General features: G+C 43.0%; 1 long non-coding RNA gene across 3 annotated transcripts in view; it reads left to right on the forward strand.

The window, feature by feature from the left end:
* Positions 1 to 17654, forward strand: part of LOC121095345 — a 296583-nt gene that overhangs the window by 252254 nt on the left and 26675 nt on the right. For 2 of the 3 annotated variants that reach the window (XR_005830073.1, XR_005830072.1), the window contains 5 exons: positions 243 to 366; positions 460 to 609; positions 5571 to 5684; positions 8058 to 8148; positions 12709 to 16592. This is a non-coding gene — a long non-coding RNA (uncharacterized LOC121095345). The remainder of the gene's footprint in view (positions 1 to 242; positions 367 to 459; positions 610 to 5570; positions 5685 to 8057; positions 8149 to 12708; positions 16593 to 17654) is intronic. The other variant, XR_005830071.1, reaches the window with a different exon arrangement.

Raw genomic sequence — 17654 nt, forward strand, 5'->3', positions numbered from 1 at the left:
ATTGTCACGTGGCTGGGCTGCGTTAGCTAGCAAGCTTCCTGGAGCCTGCTCCACTGTCTTCAAGCCATCCTACAAATGCCAGGGCTTAGCGCTTTTGCTATTGGAAGCACCCATCTGCAAGGGCAAATGTTGGTTGTGAATAATTATTCTCATCACCAGTAGAGAACGCTGAAGTTGCTGACACTGGTTCAGGTTCCTTGAATTCTCCCAATTTACCTGACAATCCTCTTAACATTTCACAGGTGTTTCCAGAGCTACTGTGTCTGCAGAAGTTCCAGAAAGCTCATGGTGAAGAGTCCGCTTTCACCTGTCAGATTCAAGCCCATTAAATGATTTGAGGAAATGAAAAACAAGTGATCCTTTTAGGTGAGTTGCAGGTATCATTTCAGACCTCTAAAGAGTAGGGAAAAAAAGTTATTTGTACTCTAAAATGATAACAGAAATCTATATATTCCCAAGAGTTGTCAACAACTGGCCTACAGTCTAGCTTGAAGCTTTTGGTAACCCCACCAGCTACAGCTCTGGACAAGCCAAAGATTGCCAGAAGGATACATGTTGCCTTTGAAACTGCAGCCTTTGACCTGGTCTTACACTTCCACTTCTGAACTGGTAAGTAACAGACATAAAATATTGTAATAGTTAGATTTTTGTTCAACCTAGTGTGCTTGGTCTAATGTTTTTATGTTTACGTCATTTTTAATAAGGGTAGAAAGGTGATATCTTCTATCCTAATTGCAGTGTCATATGGAAAAGCAGCAATTTCTATCGACCCTGGTCACCCAAGGGCACCCTTTTACAAAGAGGTACCTCTGAGACATGGATCCATTGAGTTGGCTGACATGACAGAAGCAGCCCTTGTAGCAGAAGCCAGCTCAGAGTTGCATGGGCTTTAGTGGCAACTAAATGCAAAAAAGAGTTGCAGGGGTGGGAGCAACAGGAGACTATCAGTTGGTTGTGAAGTTAGAGTGAAAGCTATTATATATAATTTCAGCTGTTGGAGAGACAGATGGTTCTGTTAGTTACTGTTGCTTACTATAGTTCAGCTTTATAAACACCTTTCTGCATCTGCTTTGGATAAAAATATATAAAAAAAAAACAAACCCCTGAGCTTTTGCCTTCAGTGTGCAGTCAGTAGATTAGAAGGAAAAGGAGCTGTTACACCTGTGAAATTAGACTCAAAGATAATTTAGGGTGATAATAATCTTTCTGACCTACTGTGGTACCTGTACAAGGTGTATTGACCTGCTGTCTTTTTTGTCCTTGTTTGAAACCTAAAATTTGGTTTCAAATAACAATCAATTCCTACCAGGTTCATATAATACAAGTACTTTATTGAATTCTGACTGAAACAGTGTTGCTCCAAGGCTGGAGGCCAAGTCCTGGCCTTGTGGCACAGGGCCAGGAGCATTTTGCAGGATGTGACAGTTTCCAGACCACGGGCAACTGACTTTTGGGGAAGGTGAAGGAGGTGGGCACCTACCCTAGAGAGACATTACAGGCAGCAAAAAAGCAAAGTCACAAATGGAATCTGTGTATTCCTTTCTAGCACTAGTGGTTTTCTGCTGGAATTTTCAAAATCTGTTGTCGGGCTAAGTGGTAAATTTTTCAGCCACTCCAAGGGAACCAGAAATAGGGGTGGTCAACTTTGCAAGGAGAAACCAAGGTACCAGGGAAGATGACAACCAGGTGGGAGAAGAGATGCAGGGCAAGGGGAGGGAGGAAGGCAGGCTGACTCATGGAGGTGGCCTGGCTGGCAGCAGGGTGTGCAGGGAAGGGCGAGTGGGACTGCTAGTGGGTGAAGAGACTGGTTAGGATATATCTGGAGGCCATAAAATTGGTGCTGAGGGGTGAGGTGCTGGAATCTCCTGTCTGGAAAGAGTCTGACAGAGGAGGACAGCAATAAAGCTCCTAGGGCAGCATTGTGGGGGGGCGTAGGGAGGAGCAGGGCCCCTTCTGCACCCACCCCACCCTGGGGTGAGGTGACCTGGCCACAGCTTCAGGACTGAGGGGGGACGTTGCCTCTGGGTTTGTGGCATTATTTCAAAAAAATGAGGGAGAAGCCTAAATCTCTTACTCTTTAGCTGGGGAAACAGGACCTTAACAGTGAGTAAAAGTCCTTCTCCCTCCTTGCAAAAATCAGCTAAGCTGCAGAAAAAGGTTTTACCTGGAGCTTTCCTGGAGGCTACCTCTGCCCATGGGTGACATCCCTGTCTCTGTTGAGCCTGGCAGGACACTGAGAGTGCCAAACACCTCTGAGCAATCAGGGGTGTGGGGGATACGGGGGAGAGAGGTTTGTGCCAGTAAATTAGCAGCACCTTGGTGGTTTCTGCAGCCCACAGTAACTTCCACAAGACCTACAGTGAAGGAGAGGTATTTGGGGATCTGTGGTGGAGACCAGAAGCGAATTTATTTGAGCCCTTCTTTCTATGAGCATCGAGAGCAGGGCTCCTCTAGCTCCCTTCAGAGACCCTGCCATCAACTGTCCAGGCTGGGCAGCCCAGTGTCAAAAGCGAAGGAGCCTTTTGCCCATCACTGTCATATAAATCAGGCCCCAAATCTGAGCCCTGTAAAATGTGAGAAAATGAGAGATTCAATTATCCATATGGATCACTCTGGATTTATTCCAGATTGCTTCATTAATAGCAATCAAAGACATCACTTTAATGGATTTTTTATCCTCAAAATTATGATCATGAGGAATTTGTTCTGGCTATTGATTTTGAAAAGGCTTTTGATTCTCTTCAATAGCCTTAACTTATTTCAGATTTAGGTAACAGTAGGATTTGGTCTTAAATATGTTAGATAGGTCAATCTCCTTTATTCAAATCCACAGTTATGTTAAAACTAATGACCATACTTTGAAGATGATTTATATACTGGGGCTTAGACAGAAGAGTCCTTTTTCTCTGATACTTCTGCTGTTACAGAGGAGCCTTTGTTTTGGGAGATGTCAGTGATGTTTTCCATTCTGCCCTTAGTTGGAGAATATGTTATTTTTTTAATGAAGATTTTTAGATACTATGCTGGAAGTCACTGGATGTTCATGTTTCTTCTTTGTTAATTGGGGTAAAACTCTTAAAGCCATTAGGCGATTTAAATGTAGCTCTATTTGAGCAATATCCTTTATTGGATCCCCCATTATCCTTTAAACATCTTGGTGTGCAAGGGGATAAAATTAGAAAGAATTTGTTTGCTTTAAATTGCCAGCCTCTGCTTGATAAAACTATTAGCTATTTAGCTAATTGGACTGCTCCTCCATTATCATTAATTGGCAGAATTGATACAATTAAAATGGGGGCTTTATCTAAAGTGTTTGTGTTTTTTCTGAGGTATTCCCATCAAGTTCCCTAACATGTTCAGGGAGCCTTACATTCTGCAATTAGTTTTGTTTTCAGGGTTAGAGGTAAATTTGAGATTAATTTTGAAACTCTGCAGCTTCTCATAGAGTCAGCTGGACTGGCTCCTGCTAATTTTATTGTTGTTTTTGGCTGCCCTGGTACAACATGTTGTTTCATGATTTAGACAATCCCCAGCATTATGCGGCTGTGGAGTGCGTGGGGCAGTGCAGCCACAAGCTGAACAAAATCAGGCCCTGGGAACACACCCTCCACTTTGCAGAAGGTCATGGTAAGGCTTGCTCCCAGGGCTGTGTCCTGCAAGGTGCTAAACACCCATTATTCCCTGACCCACCAAAGCATTTTAACACAGCCATAACTTTTAAGCACACATACGGGCCCAGTGACGCCAATTAGCTTACTCATACTAGTAAAGTTAAACAAAGGCAGTGCTTGGCTGGGGCCACAGTAATCGTCACCTTGTCGGTTTGAGACTCCCACGTGAATCCATTGCAAAATAGCACATGTTCTTCCGCTTACACCTTGGCTGTGCTCTCAGCTGATGCTGCCCTCCAAATGAGCAGGGGGAAGGCACTGGGTTTTGAGGAGAGGCTCTGCCAGTCTCTCTTTTTTCCCCTGTGGTCAAAGCATTAAGAAACTGCACCCTCTGTCCCTGCCACCCCTGGTGGATGTGCCGTCTTTGTTAGGCTGCTAGTACAAATCGTGCTTCTCCCTTCTAATGCTATGATTCATGTCAGCCATTAGCCTCAAATAAACGAATGGGCCACAAGAAAATTAAAACCAAATCACACCCCTGTCAAAGGGAGGTCTCATTGGCAGCTAGGGCCTTTATTGCCAGAATTAGTCATCTGGGTCTGCCTTTTGCACCAGAGGCTAAGAAAAACCAGAGGACGATTAATTGGGCAGGACCAAGAGGGTGTCACGCCTCCCTGCAGCTGGCCGGTGTGGGCAGTTTCTAAAGCACACCATGAGGGCAGCGGCTACATCACTGAACACCACCACTACCTCTGCTTCATCTCCATCACCATTTTATTTAGTGCTGGGGGAACCACATTTGTTCTTCGCCACCCAAACATGCTCTTATACTGGTACTTCCTTATCTTGCAAGCCATGTAGAGCTGGGTCTATTGCTGTTTAAAGCTGCGTAAAATAACTTGTATATTAATGTTTTCTCTATAAAATATATGCAAATATAATTATATATAATTTTAACTTTAAAAACAAAAATCAGGTCCATTCTCATAGACATGACCCAATATGTGTATAACAGGTACGAATGCTGGAGCAACTTTGATGAATACTGCCCTGCTTAAATCATTTGAGTCACCGTAGTTTTTAGACCATACCAAAGTCATTTCATGAAGCACATCATGCTTCATGGGTTAATCCTGATTTAGCTGTGATGCTTTGCTTTCGGGTATTATCTAAATTGTTTTGCCCATCTCTTCTTCATACATTTTGTCTATCATGAATATTGTTCTACATGGGTTTCACTCATACATTTATTTGTATTTAAATTATACATCTCTTTAAGGAGATAGACTCATCAAGGGATGCAATACTCTGTGGCACAAAGAATAAAGCTTTGTTTACTTTTGCATAAAAAGCCTTGAAGATGGAACACATGGTTTATAGGATACTAATGAATTATTTGGATGTTTGACCTTAAATCAGACTCAATCCAGCTATGCCTGGTAGCCAATGGAATTGAAATGTAATGGATAATAGCCCAAGAGCTAACCATATTGTAGGTTTAGCTTGCACAGCTTGTCCCGTCTTGACAACCTCAGCTAAGCACCTTTGCACTGTGTGGCTGATGAAGTACCTCATCGCAGAGTCATGGGGCTGCCTTCTCGCCACCTCGGGGGCTGAGCGTAGCACGGACTAAGGTTGAAACGCTGCTTCATGTCTTGGGACACTCCTTCTAGGGAGAAAGAGAGCACCTGAGTCTCTGAGGCTAAAAACCTGGCATGTCTCACGAGCACTGAATTTGTTGTAACAAAAGTCCCTCTGGGCTGAGGGGCCAGTTGTGGTTCCCTCAGGACAAATGTGCCAGTTAGAAAACCCACACTCCCACTGACTTCCCCACCGCTCAGGGAAAGAGAAAGGGGGTGCAGATACAAAACCCCTTAGAATAAGAAACCGAAAGACAGCTACTTTAGGGTACTAAATGCACCGATCCTGTGCTGACTTATATTTCTGGATTAATTGCAGTAAATAAGAAACATCACAGCTGTGTAAAACTTACTTGAAGGAGATGAGAATCAAGCCCAGTGGGGACAGAGGAGCTGCAATGCAGGAGCCAGTTCTCCCTCTGCAACATTTAAGGTATATTAGGGCCAAAACCTCCTTAATGCAAGCAGCACTGTTTATTTGCTTCCCTCAGCTGTGATTTTGGCTTATTGTCACCAGTACAGGAAGAGTCCAGACTAAGGGACGTTCCTGGACTGAAACAGTACTGTGGCATAGCAACGCCTTTTCCTCATTTGAAAGTAGAGGTATAACTCTGTATGTCATTAACTAAGACAATAATAAATTAATACAATAGCCAAGTAATAGTGCTGTAATGCTTTAATGTATGAATTGGAATGTGAATACTGAGCTTTTCATTTCATGGTTGAAAAATACATGAGTTGACCCAAATATTAATTTCTGCATTTCAATCATTTACATATCATGGGTCAATAATCATTTCTTGCACAAATGACTTTTCAAATGAGAAGCGGTGTGTTGTAATGGTCTATCATATTTACAAACACCTCCTTGTTTTCCCAACTTAGCACTTAAGTATTTAAAATATACTGACCAGATATTGTTTGCCAAATAAAATACAAAAATGGCTCATGTAAAATGCAGAGACTATTTTCTTTTCCTATTATCCATAATTTATAATGTTCATAAACCATGGAGTGGCATGCCCTTGCCCCTGGCATACCCAGGCCCCCACTTTGGAATGGGCATGGTTTTCCAGCAGTGGTTCAGGAGACCTGACACCTCTGTCTGCTCTTTCCTGACCTTAAAAATCTCACCCCTTTGAGGAGCAATCCCTCTGAAGATCGAGCACTGTCAGAAGGGCTAATGGTGGTTTTTTGAGAAGTTTAATACATCCCAAGATTTCTTTACAGCATGCAGTGACATCCAACAAAATGCCTAGGGTGTCTTTTTTCAATTACTTTACAAAGCTGAAATAATATAAATAACCTTGCTTTTTACTTACTGGTATTGAACTTAGTCCATCGTTTTGGGCTGTTCATTGTTTCCTCATATTCAACCCCTTTATTAGCTAACATATCCCAACAGAAACCTTGTGTCTTGGAGTAAATAGTGTTCAAGCCCTGAATTAATCAAGGACTGGTGCAACATATATACGCTGCTCAGCAAGATGAATTTACACATCTGCCTTTTCCCCTAATTATTATTCCAGAGGTTGAATGTCAACAGCATATGGGTATATCCTCATAAAGGCATGCAAACACACACATACAGGCGCACACACTGTACATTAATCTCTCTTGGCTTATCTGTTGCTGTCTTTAATTTGTATACTTCAAAATTGAGTGGTGAGGTCATTTATTAGACTGTTTCTGTGGGGTTTATGTAGTGATAAGAAAGCAGTAACATGCAATTTGTTTTTATAGAACTCACTTTTTAAAGTATGATCTAATATTTCCTTTCTTTAACTGAACAGTGAGGAAGAAGAGCTTTCAGAGCTAACCAAGAGTTAACTGGCTACATTTCAACTGTCACCATTGTCTTACATCTACATAGAGAGCAGGAGAGACCAGAGAGGTGTAAGCACAGCAGGCCACTGGGAAAAAACATTTATAAGTAGAAATTCTCCTCAAAAGCCTCAGAGCAAATCTTTCCAGTTTGTCTTGATTTTTTCTTTCCCTGTTTTTTAAACACAACGCGTGGTGGAAACGATTGTTATTATCCAAAGGACCTTACTTGCTGGCTCCCTGCATCTCTGTTTATGAAATGCCATAACAAAAGTGAGCTCACGCTTGTGTGCTTCCAATGCGTGATGTTCCTGTGTGCCAGATGGGCACTTTCATGACTGTATGAGCGTGGATTATTTCATTTCCTACATCTGGGACTCCAAATGGCTGCACAGAATGCCACAGGAGAGAGGCACAGATCTTCAGCTGGGGAAACCTACCTTCACAGGGGAACCAGCTACATCAGAAGGGATGAGGCAGAGAAGCCCCGAGTGATATCTGAAAGTTCACATAAACCATGGCCATAAGGGAAACCTTTAGAACCAGGAACAAGACAAAAATAAACAATAACTAATGCTGGATGTCAGCTGCAGGGAGGGGGGAGGGAAAATAAACCATAAGCAGTTTCTTGTCTGGCCGCAGAAGATGTGTTTGGAATGCTGTTTTGTATTTCAGCTCAGAAACTCTGCTGTGACCTTCAGATATCGCTGGGTATTACAAGTTCTACAGATAGCCAGAGAGAAATATCCTAAGGAGAGCTGGCATATACCATGCCATCCTAGTTAATGTTGACTGAGTATAGCTCATAGCCCATTCCAGAACTGTGACCAGGCAGCCTTGTAAAAAACACTACAGAATCCTACAGTAATAGTCAGGAATGCTCCAGTTTGTCATAAAGCTATTGCAGGATTTGGGATAATTACTTGTTTGTTTGTAGGATAAAAGAGTGATTTCCTTTTTTTTTTTTTTTTTTTTTTTTAAGACTAAAACAGTGAGAGCACATCCTCAGGATGGTGGGGACCTGGCTTGCTACACTTTTGCTGCATTTCAGAGCCAGCAAACAGGAGGAGATGGTAAGAAAAGCCTGTCCTGTATGTTTGATTGAATTAGCTGTAGCAGAAAAAAAAAATAGTTAAGCCAGTGGCTTCCTTAAGATGAAAGAGAGCAAGCCCCCAAAAGAGAACAAATGGAAAAAGTAATGAACAAAAGAAAGTAAGAGCTTGTGACACAAAGTAAGAAAAATAAACAGCAGTTGACTTAACTATTTTGCATAAGATATTTACAAACCACAGCGTATTACTGTTTGCTTTATGCATTTTCACATCCTGCTCAGTTTAAAGCAGTAATTTTCTGCAAGGACAACAGAGGGAAAAAAAATGCTTTACACTGCTTATATTAATTACATTTTTTCATTACCAGTCATGTTTTCTACAGGCTTGTGTATTATTACTGTAAAATGTAATGAAACAAAAAGAAAAAAAGAATGGACTTCTGGGAAATTTTCCAATTCTTGAAATGCAATGTTAATTGAGCGCTATTTTTAGGTCATCACAGATAAAGCTGAACCCATTGCCATCAGCACACAAAATGGGGACAGCCCAGGTGCAACACAAACTGGGTGAAGGTATCAGTTTCTACTGATGGAGAAAAAGGGGAATAAACTAATTCCCTAGGGAGGTGGTTCTTGTTGAGTTTGGGGCAGTTTCTGTTTCTCAATGTAAAGTTCTCAAAGCAGAAATGAAAGGAAAGGGTACAGAGCTGGCATAGGTCCAGGACCCACTGTGACCATGGGCACTCCTGAAGGAGACCCAGTGACTACTGTGACAGGAGGGCAGAGCAAATGAAAGTGAGAAGCTCTCTCTCTGGTTTGGTGGCTGACTTCCAGCTCTGGGAGGCAGGGCACTCTGAAAGTCAACATAAAATAAAGTCCCCCAAAACGTATCAGAAACGTGATCCCTTTAATTTATAGATCTCCTAAAAGGCTGCCAAAAATCAATTATTTTAATTTGTATATAGTGCAGCCATGGACTGATTCAAGTTCTTTTGAAGTATTTTTAAACAGCCATTGCACAAAGCCATCCTCTTCCCATATGCAAAAAAAATGAATTGAAAACCACAATTTCTCACAGTCGCTTTGATCGCGAGAAAAGACAGACAGGACTCTGCAAGCAAATCTGAGGCCCCCCGCTAAGTCCTTTAACTGGGCGCACCTCTACTGTTGGTCCCAAGAATCAGTGTAGCTCTTTCATTCCCTGTATTATCTACCCTTTCTCCCAAGAGTGCAGGGAAGCTGTTTGAGCCCCTAACAACTTGTGAAGACCAGAGGAAATAGTTATTGGTTCCCTTTGAAACAGAAGTGGAAAATCTTTGCTGTGCACTTAACCAGGGCCAAAATGGGAGGGGAGAGAGCATCCTGCAGAGGGGAAGCCAGCGTTATCTCCACAAAGCTGGTCATTCTCTGTATTGGACAGTACTACTGTAAAAGCAGAAGCTTAACACAAATGTTTCAGCAACCATTTTAAATCATCAATGTAGCATGTTTTGGAACAACGGAGGTTAGCCCAGTCTTCTACCCATTTTGGCCCCATGCGTGTCACTGTCTTGAAAAGCAGTCATGACCAGATGGTAACATTACCAAGATGATACATCCAGTTCTTCTGTTTGCTTTGGTGCTACTGGAGAGTTGGTAACCAACCTGTAGGTATAAGAGACAACTCTCCACCCATATTGGCCCAGGTTATCAACGGCATTTTGGGCAGAATCCTAAACGAAGAAATTTACCCAAATTCCTGAGATGACCTGTTCCCTTTTACCCTGGAAAAAATAGCTTGTGTTAGGACCTTTTCTTTATTCACTACAAGTTTCCCTGCTTTCCTGTGGTTCTGTTAGTCACTGGAGGGTCTAGGCTCATCCTTTATCCAGTCTCAGCTCAAGAATCCCGAATATGCCCAAGGGCCACATGAATGAGCAGACATCAGTGCTCCCCTGGGTGTGGCAGCGCAGCTGTCCTTGACCTATGCAGGAGCATGGGCCTCAGCTATCCATCATGAACTTGTCTTCATTTCTTGCCTATCTTCAAATCTCTGCCCTCCCCTTAAGTCACATAAGCTGTGACTTAACAGAAGTACCACCTCAGTGCGTTCCAGATGTACCTCCCCATCCATTCTCCAACAGATTTGACACTGGTATAGAAGTGTTAAGGATTTGCCTGGCAAGGCTTAGATGGATAAAAAAACAAAGCAAAGCAAAATACAAACTGAAGAGTTAGTTTGCTCTCCAAACATCTCTTGTGCTAAGATAGAAGTGATAAATCATAAATAGAAGCCAACATGATTTTTTCTTATCTGACACATTGAATTAAGACTGTTGCACTCAAACACTTATAGCAAAATTGACAAACACTTCCTTTTAGGAATGCTGCATCAAAGCTATTAACTTTTATAGTCAGATACCATTTAAAGCCAAGGCAAGCCATGTGCATTAGCACACACTGCCACGCACCCTCACACAGGGCGTACGAACTGTGATGCTCCATTGGCAAATCAAGAAGGAAATCCTGCTCTTTTTGACTATGCTTGTTCTGCCTGCAGCAGTGGTGCCAGTGTTTGGACTTCAGTTAGCCAAGCCAAGTGGTCCCAGATTGTTGCAGCTTCACCATGGGCGGTAGCTCATTGTTGGCTAGTCGGCACTTTACTTCATCAAGACCAATCTTGAGCCTGACAGCTAAGCTCATACTTTTGTATCTCACTATGAGACACTCCTTTTTATATTTAAAGTTACTCCCCTTTGCTAGGAAAATTGATCAGGATGCACATCCCTCCAATCAAAAGTCACAACATTTTCCCACAAAGGACTTAGTTTTGTTCTTTCACAAGGATTCAGTTTTCCACAGCACCCCATGTTGTTCTTGTAGGCAGCAGCCTAGAAGTAGCAAAGCTCCATTGCAGGCTAGAGCAGATAATTTTTTTGTAGTGGGGTGATAGGAGAAAGTGGTAGAGGGTGTGAAAGGAGCAAAGGGAGCTAGGAAGCCACAAAGGCTCCTGGACCATGCATAGTGACCCAAGCCAGCTGGATCCCACCATACCACTCCGAGAGGAATGGCTCCCATGTGAGCCATCTCCTTCAATGCTCAAGCTATTGGGGAAAGGGCAATAAAATGGTTTATTCCAAGTCAAACGCACTGCTTAAATCAAGAAGTCAATATTCAAATGGCAATTCAGATGTGAAATAATATCCTAAGATACATGTAGCCATGGTTTCCTTGGGAAGTTTGCCATAACTTTCACCAGGACTAGGATTTAACCTCTGAGAGTCTTCATTTTTCCACCTGCATAGCTGGCACCTGTCCTCTACTGAAAGATGGTCACAGTGCACCTGAAGAATTGCAGTAATAAGCCAGTCAAGGAGGCTTTGCAGGATGGACTCATGGAGACTGCAGTCGTTTGACTGGATCAATAGATGGCATTTCGTCAGAGAGAGGGGATTCAAATGTCACTTTGAAAATTTCACTTCAATGTGTTCATTTTCTGTTTCAGTTGTGTTGGGAATGGCCGGTAGAGTGTTAAACTCTGACTCAGAGCAGGAGAAATGAGGTTCCATTCATTCGTATTTTTAAAATGCCATTCCAGGCCATAGCCCTAAAATAAATGAATTTGGCGTGTTTGGATGTGGTCATCACTTTCATGATGAAATCAATGGGTATAATTTAAGCTTTGCACAGATGAGGCCTCAAGCTTGCAGACCACGCACCAAACGCTTATTAGAGTTTGGAAGGTCAGATAGGTACTGACTGCAGCCCAGTGCTTTCAGACAGTTTAGCTGTCTTGATCCAAGGAAGCAATAGGTAACAGTGCTTGAATATGTTTCAGGCTCTGGGATTTTCAAAAGCCCATGTGTTCCCAGCTCCTACTGGCAAAAAGGAGCCTTGGAAGCTTTAAAAATCTGAAGTTGGCACTGATCTGCATCCAGAGGTGCTCAAGTATTGGTGGAAATCTGCCTTTAATTTATCCAGCAGCCCTGTCCTTCCAGGTCACATTTGGAACCACGAGCACTCTACACAGCACTACTCTGCAGACGATGCTCCTTTACATAGCTATGGGCAAAAAAGGAAGGAAAAATGTATTATCGACCTAAACTGACAGGAAAATGCCATAAGCAGTGGTGTGCTAGCCAGGAAGTTAGAGATTCCATTTTATACATCAGATGCAGAACCCAATCAAGCTGGGGTAACTACATTTTCTGATTTAAAGGTTTTGCAGGTGCAAAGCTTCCCACCCTACTTCCCACCGTCCCTGTGTCCCCCTGTCAAGAATCTGCACTGCTGCAGGTGAAGAAGCCCTGCTAGGCAACATGGCCTGCATGCATGGCCTCAAAGGCTCTGACTGCTGCAGTGTTGGCACCCAGCTCATAACCAGGAGGACCCAGATGCTGAACTGCGTGTCCATGCTCACAAACGAGCCTTTGAAACAGAAAATGTAGGTGGGCCAGCTCCTAAATACTTTCGTAGATGTACCAGCACGTGGCCTGCGTGGTCCCCTTGCAGTCCTAGCCAGGCTAGATTTTGAGAGGAGGCAGTGTTCTCACCCAAGAGGATGGACATTTGTGATCTATCTGATTAACTCCGTATTATCCAGGAGGGTGCTCACAACCAGACAGTGAAATGCTTCTAAAAAGTAAATCCCAGAATGACCTGTGCTGCATACACAGCTGTACTGCTGCCAGCCCGGAGAGTAAAGTGAGCTTCGGAGCCGTCCACGCTGGGCGTCAGCGGTTTTGAAGCAATACAAAAGGAGGTGGCTGATTCTCCACTCTGTTTTACTGGTTGTATACCGGTGAAATGCTGTTGAAGCCAGTGCAGTTGCACTGCCATAAAACCTGATACAACAAAGCAAGTATCCAGTTTGATATGTTTACTGTTGATACTGTTAATAATGTTAATGTCCACAGAGTCCAGAGCAGCAGGCAGGACTGACCCCTGGCCTCTCTGATTTGCCTCAGTAGATCACACCGTAACCCTATTATTTTCCTCAAGTTTTCTTACCTTGTAATCTTCCTGGGTATCATCAGAATAAAGTGCACCCTGCAAGTAACTCCTTAAACCCAAGTATATCCCTGTTTAAATATTGGGATTGGGATAAAGAATACCATGCTTAAATGGTATCCTTTGAAATGCAGCATTGTGCATAAAAGGCCTGCCAGGTTCCTGTCAGAAGGGTTAGCTGAAGACTGGGGGACTGGAAACACTGACCACAGCCAATTTCTTTTTTTCTATTTGTTAATCCACTTTGTCCAAACAATATGAACATTTGGTGCATTTAGCTTTAAATATGTCAAATGCTCCTTTAGGAAAGAACTTCCAAAACCTAAAATCATCTCTTAAAACAAAATTCATTGCCTGAGCTCAAAATTATTCTTCTCTACATAAATAAACACACATGCGCACGCGCGCATGCGCACACACACATACTTGCATACTTTGTCTGCACTGCAGGAATCGTCCTGGGATAGCATTGCACTATTTGTGCAGCCCTGCTAAAAAGCCTGGCTTTCTGATACCAAAAAAGTGCTGCAAATATTAACACATTATTGAGAGTGGGGGAAAAAAGCAAGAATTATTATCCCAGAATGTAACAAATCTAAAAATAAATTGACTTCATTTTCACCTATTTCAGACCAACGGGGGTAAAACAACTTTAATTAGTGTAACAGGACAATAGGAATGAAATTGGCTTGGTCACAAGATTTTTGCAGGATGACACTGATGGTATTACTATCCAACTTCAAAGATTTGGAAAGATGTGGCTGCTAACACTGGAGAATAGAAACCTGTTTTTCATCAACTAGGCTGGCCTGACAAATTAAGTCTGTGGAGTCATTAGATTAAGATAAGAGCTTATCTCCTAGACTGACATTTATTCAGAGGTTTTTGTGCTGCTCAGCTAGTAATTAGTGCAGTTGAATTTTTAACATTGCTTTGTCCAGTCATTTGACAAATTTGAAATATACACAGTTTTGATTAAAAAAATAACTAAAATCCAAGGATACAAAATTATTAACTTGGAAAGGTTTTAATTTCTGGAAGAGTTGAGATTATGCTAAAAATCTTCAAGCAGGTCAGAAGTGCTTCTGCTGTTGACTCATTTCCATACACAGACTGAGAGGCCCCTTAAACTAAATTTTTAGGCACTAAGCAGCAGATATCTGTAGCAAATCTGTAATTTCTTTCATGCCCATCCATTTTGTAATTCTGCTGCTTTACCGGGGCAGGAATACGGTGAAGGCTGCACTCCTGCTCATTAACGCTTGTCTGCCTCCTTCAGCACTCAGGTTGGGACTTTGGGGCTGGGGGGGGAGGAGTTTCAAAAGGATTCTTGTCTCATATGGCTGATTTCCTGGGATAAGGTTTATTTTTCCTGTCCTAATTTTCTTGTAATAACAGATGGATTGTTCCACAGTAAACCAATGCATTACTTTTGGACACATGTTTTAACATTGCTTTAGACTAACAAATCTCACTTTTTTTTAAACAGCTCATTTTGAGTAACTGAAGATCAGAATTAGATTAATAATTAATGATTAAATGGATGAGTGTTTGTTTATGAACTTTGACAAGTTTGTTACAGCTACATCCTGTTACTGCCTTAAAGCATTTGTTTTGTCCAAAGTGCAGCTGTCTCAGCATCTATGGTTGTTACCTTTAGAAGTACACAGGCAAGGGGACTTTATGGTAGTATATTACAGTTCATCCAACTACTTAATTCCTATGAATACTGGCTTTCAAAAACAAAGAAGAAAAAAAGAAAGCATGCACTCTGGAAAGATCCAGATGATCTCAGACTGCCTGTTTGGAAAATAGACCATCCTTCTTGATGTTTTACACCTTACTGCCAAGACCCCTGAAGTCTGTGGACTCACAGACCCAGGGCAGTGGGCTGCAGAGGGCAGCCAGCATTGCCACTCACATGCACTCCTGAGCCTGAAGCGGCAGCAGTAGAGCAGGACGTGGGCTGTCAGGCCAACTGAGGCCAGGGTGTGCATGCTGGCTTTTCGTGTCCACTTCTGTGGGTTTGGGTTTTCCTGCCATTTATGTGACCCCAAAGCATGAGAGGAGTTAAGCAGCTTGTAAGCACAACAGCTTTTCCGTGGTGCTGCAGATGGGAAGGGAGATGTGAGGCAGGGAGTGAATTCAGAGCTGTGTGTAGCCAGGAGTGAAACCCCACCACCCTCTACTTTCTGAGCCTGAACCATGACCTAGAGCTGCCCAGACTCCTGTTCCGAAGCAGATGCTTTCAGCCCTCTGTGGTGGTAAGGCCTCTGATACTTCCCACTGGCGCTGTGAAACCCTATATAGTACATTTAAGCTCCATGACAATCACTGCCACCAGGCACCGCACCATCCCTGGTCTGCAGGTGAGACCACCTCAGCTTGTGGTCAGGAGTGCCTAGAGGTGGAGATGGAGACGATGTTTGTGGCAATGCTCGTAAAATGGCCTGGCAAGAAATTTGCATCAAACTGAACCACTTGCATCAGTCCTCCAAAAGCTTCAAGTACTGTTTGTCCCACAAATTTCTGCCCTCTGAATTTTAGCTGTTAATGCTGCCTTTGCTGTCAACCAAGTCAAAAATCCCACAAAACTCTCAATGTATAACTCGCTTCCCAGCCAGGGTGGCCCAGCAGAAAGAAGTGGAACCTGTCCCTGGATCTTGGGTGAGCGTGAGGGGAAGGCCCGATTTCTGATGTCTCCAGGAAGGAGTATGGCCTGAACAGAGGGAGCGGGAGGGATCTACATTCAGGCTTGCCAGGTTTTGTGGCGGCAGCATCCCTGTTTTCCTGGGTTTGTTTACTTTCCTCTGTTGTGCATTGCTACACTGTACATTGCTACAACAGCTGGATGCTCTCAGCACTATCTGGGCAAGCTTCAGTCTGTTAGGCTGTTAGATAAAAGAGGAAAAGTTGCCATCACCCACACACACACGCAGGCCCAAAACCAAAGAAAGCCCACACCTTTGGGACGAAAAGACAGCTAATATGAAACTATTAACATCTCCTTTTGATGGACTGTGGAGATAACAGCATACAGGTGTCTTAGTGTTGTCTGTCTCAGCTGTCCGTCAACAGTGCTGGCTCATGGGGTGATTCCCTGGCCCCAGAGCCATCTCAGACACCTCCTAGTCTGCTACTATCTGTGAGGTTTTTGTCTTACAGACTGCCACCATCCTCCTGTACTTCTGTGAGAGATACCATTGACCTGCACCTTTCCCTTGGGTCAACAATTTAAAGACAACTGCTGCTTGATGGTGCATGCAAAATGAATTATTAGTCTTGGTTCTGGCCTAAGTGTCTGAAGACTGAGACCTCCGCTGGCCCCACACGGAAGACCAAGGTCTGACAGAAGCACCAGCAAAAGAGAAGTCCCAACAGGTCAAGGGAAGGGGCATTGCAAACTAATAAACTCCGTTACTACGAGGAGAACTTTGTTCAACTTCTGACGCCAGAAAGGACAGCCTGGACTGGCAGGTAAATCTCCCTGCAGATAGCGGAAATAGAGGTTAGAGCACCATATTTATCTCTGGCTACTTAGTAAATAGTGAGATACTGCAAAAAGAGAATTGGAGATTTAGCAGCAGGAAGGTGTCATTGAATGGCAGTTACGGTACAACCATGCTCTACTCTGCTGTCCATGTGCAGTGTCCCGCTCTCAGGTGGATGATTGCTCTTCAGCATTTGACCAAGGTCAGACAGATGAGAGAGGATTTTTCTCAAGTTTCTAGTGTTCCTAAGCAAATTTTAAAATGAGAGAAAAGGGCAATAACTTTTTTTTAACTGGCAAATATGTTTTCAGTGTCACCAGAAAATGCTGCCTGTCCATGTAGACATTAGTCTGATTTTGTTTTGATAGCTTTTAGCTTCTAAGTTTGGTACAAGAGGTACTCGTGTCCAAGAAAAAAATATGCTTGCCCTTTTTAACTGGATTCCATAGGCTAAAATTTATCCATGGTAAATGTTTGACAGTACAGTAAATTATGCAGCAGGTTCCACACAGACCTCCTTTACTCTCTGCAATGAAGGCGAGCACTCAGTAGCACAAGCGCATGGTGTAGCTATCCAGCTGTTTGTCTCCCCCAGGCATTCAACACTTCTCACAAGTAACTGCGCTTTGCACTTCTGTAACACAGTGCATCCTGTGACCCCACAGGGCAACCGCAGAGGTGGGGTAAACACCTCTCTTTCTATTTTATAAGTACTTAGCACTTCTGAAATGCAAGCTCAAGGCAGGTTGTGTTGAACTTCTAAGCTTGGTGAAGCCTTTCTGGAAAGCTGATGGAAATTATTTGCTCAAATATTAGTGGCAAGTCATGTGGCCAGTGGTCAATGTGACTGTTGGAAGGTGGGTTCCCTCACACCATGTGAAAGTCCCTCTCCAACAGACCAAGCTTCTCCCCATTTTGTTTTTCTGTTGTACAGTATTCATTAAACCCTTCGCTGTGACATGCCATTGCCAATGTGCCAAATCCTGAGCAAATCACATCCTCTGTTCTTCTGTAGGAGATTTGTGAGATAATCTATTATAGATTAATC

The sequence above is a fragment of the Falco naumanni genome, chromosome 11 (assembly GCF_017639655.2).
Source record: "Falco naumanni isolate bFalNau1 chromosome 11, bFalNau1.pat, whole genome shotgun sequence".
NCBI classification, from domain to species: domain Eukaryota; kingdom Metazoa; phylum Chordata; class Aves; order Falconiformes; family Falconidae; genus Falco; species Falco naumanni.